This window comes from Penaeus monodon, chromosome 1 (genome assembly GCF_015228065.2).
Source record: "Penaeus monodon isolate SGIC_2016 chromosome 1, NSTDA_Pmon_1, whole genome shotgun sequence".
Taxonomy (NCBI): Eukaryota; Metazoa; Arthropoda; class Malacostraca; order Decapoda; family Penaeidae; genus Penaeus; species Penaeus monodon.
The window spans coordinates 24,916,968-24,919,467 of NC_051386.1; the positions used below are offsets into that span (position 1 = coordinate 24,916,968).

General features: G+C 41.8%; 1 protein-coding gene and 1 pseudogene across 1 annotated transcript in view; both read right to left on the reverse strand.

Annotated features, from left to right (window-relative positions):
• The window catches only part of LOC119576340, a 9,579-nt pseudogene extending 7,485 nt beyond the window's left edge, over nt 1–2,094 (reverse strand).
• Nucleotides 1–2,500, reverse strand: part of LOC119576307 — an 85,420-nt gene that overhangs the window by 45,616 nt on the left and 37,304 nt on the right. The window lies entirely within an intron of this gene.

The window sequence follows — 2,500 nt, forward strand, 5'->3', positions numbered from 1 at the left end:
TAGTAGCCCCTACTGATTGCAAAGAGGCCGCGGTGGCCGCATGGTTAGAGCATCGGACCAAGACTGTCACGGACAGGTTAGAGTCACCAGCCGCGCGTTGTTCCCTTGGGCAAGGAACTTCAGACCCGTATAAATAGAGATGGTGACTCGATAAAACACCGGCGGGAAAGGGAAAGGCAAAACCACCCTCTAAATTGCCAAGAAAATCATGGAAATCCATGATCGCCAATGTCCTTGTAGGACAGGGCACTTGAGGAAAAAAAAAAAAAAAAAGGTTGCAAATGATTTCCCCTTCCTTTAAATTCCTTTAAATGTTTTTTTTGTTTTTTTTTTCACTAAAAAGCAAGACTGTAATTATTAAAAATAATAGCATAATTATCATATTATTATTCAAATACTAATGACAATAATAAATAATAAAACACAAAAAATATATATTTCTAAAAAAGAGGAAACTGACAAGATATGTAGATCTAATAACTAATTCCTTTGGTGGTTAAGCATTTGTGAAGCTATTTGCTGTAAAATTAATTAGTTTTTAAAAAACTAATAAATAAATAAACTATGCATTTTTACCATATGGGGCAAATGGGTTAAAATGTCATACTCTACCTTTAACTCTATTATCTTTAATGAGCTCCTGGTGTTTGGTATCTAGTTTCCCGTAATTTATTCTGGTAGGCTGTGACTTCCTGTCTCATAACAGAGGCAGTAAAAGCGACCAAATCCCCTGCCATTCTCTGGCAAGTTTCCCTCCCTTCTGTCGGTCATCATCCAGGAAACAAAAACAAGTCACGCAGTTTTCCCGTTATATTGTAAGAATGAAGTAACCTATTTGTATATGGTCACCCTAACTCAAAAACTATATGTTGCTTTTCCTATATCATAAAAAATCTTTCCCCCTTTAAAACTTGTTTTTGAATTTGTCTCCATCAATGCAATCTAATTTCATTAAAATTTAACTATGGGAAAATTTCTTACCCACAGAATATAATCAAATTTTAGAAAAAGAGTATTAGATATTATAAGCATCATTCTCAAATGAAATATTCCAAAAAAAATTACTGTCTAAAGATACATTACTTCTGTCACAATCATACCCCATTATGACCTTTCACGATTCTGATCCCTTACCTGGTTGTCATCAGTGAGTCGTTGTTGATTTCTCCCGCAGGTTTCCCAGCTCCCCTGCCTGTACATGGATTGAATGCTGGGGCTCTCTTGCTTTCCCTTCTGCCCTATTGTCCTTGCCACGAGATCCTTCCCACTGAGTTGACTAAGTTCCTCCTCTAGCCTTCCTGATCACCACTATTCATTGAAGCCCCTCCTCCATTCATTCCTCCCCCTCCACCAGATCCCTGGGCTCCAGAATACTGCTTCTTGTCTGTGCTGGCTGCCATTTTGAGCTGGCACTTGCTCATGTGTTTGTCCATATCCCATGCACATTCTGAGGACCAGGTAACGTGGAGGTTCTGGATATGCTGGAGGTTGCCTCACTTCATTGCCAGGTCCATCCAGATGGCCACGTGGATTACCAATGTTGGTGGATTTTGGGATATGTGCACCATATTGGCCATGTGGTGCAGGGCCTTTGTGCTGTATGGCTGGGGGCACTGCTTGGATGTGAGATCCTGGAGGAACTCTCTGATTCGGTACTCCATGAGGGGCCCTGATTCCCTTGAGGACCATGTGACAATGAACTTCCATGAGAACTTAGTGGGACATGTTGCCCAGATGGTCCCGGGTCCTGGTGGCCCTGGATGTCCATGCTGTCAGGAGCTCCAAGTTGAGCAGCTGACCCTATCTGAGACCTGAGCTGACTCAGGCTTATTTGAGGTCCATTCTGTTGAGGAGGACCATGCTGTCCAGGCTGACCTCGTTGTCCTGGTATGGCATGTTGACCCATTGGTCCATGATGGTTATAACCCACATGATTAGCATGGCCTGTCTGTGGCCCATACGACCAGAGGGTGGATGTGACGAATGATGTTGGGGTCCATGATGAGGGCCCCGTGGAGGCCCTGTCTTTCCCTGGTGCTGCGGATAGGCCCTATGATGCTCAAGATCTGGTGAGTTTTCAGCAGCAGCAGGCATCAGCGTAGGGCAGACCCAAAGTGCTTGGGAGGCAAAGTTCAGCTTCATCCAGCTGTAAGATAAATCAGTGGGCAGTTCATTACTGATATAAATTTCATTTTATTCCCCAAAAAATTACAGCAATAGGCTTGCTTGATTTATAAACCCGAAAAAAATATCAAGGAGTAAGCAAGTAATCTGTCCATCCCCACCATTCCATTTTTTTACTCGTATATTATTGAAGCCTGCTTCAAACAAATGTAAACACTAAACTTAAAAGAAAAGTGGGCCCGATAATCACTACACTCCACTGTTTCCCCGTTAGAAACTCTACACTAGGGAATTTTTTGTAAATATCACAAACACAATATTGGAAATAATTATTTGCCATCATGAAAATAACTATTTCACTTAGGTAGATTTCACT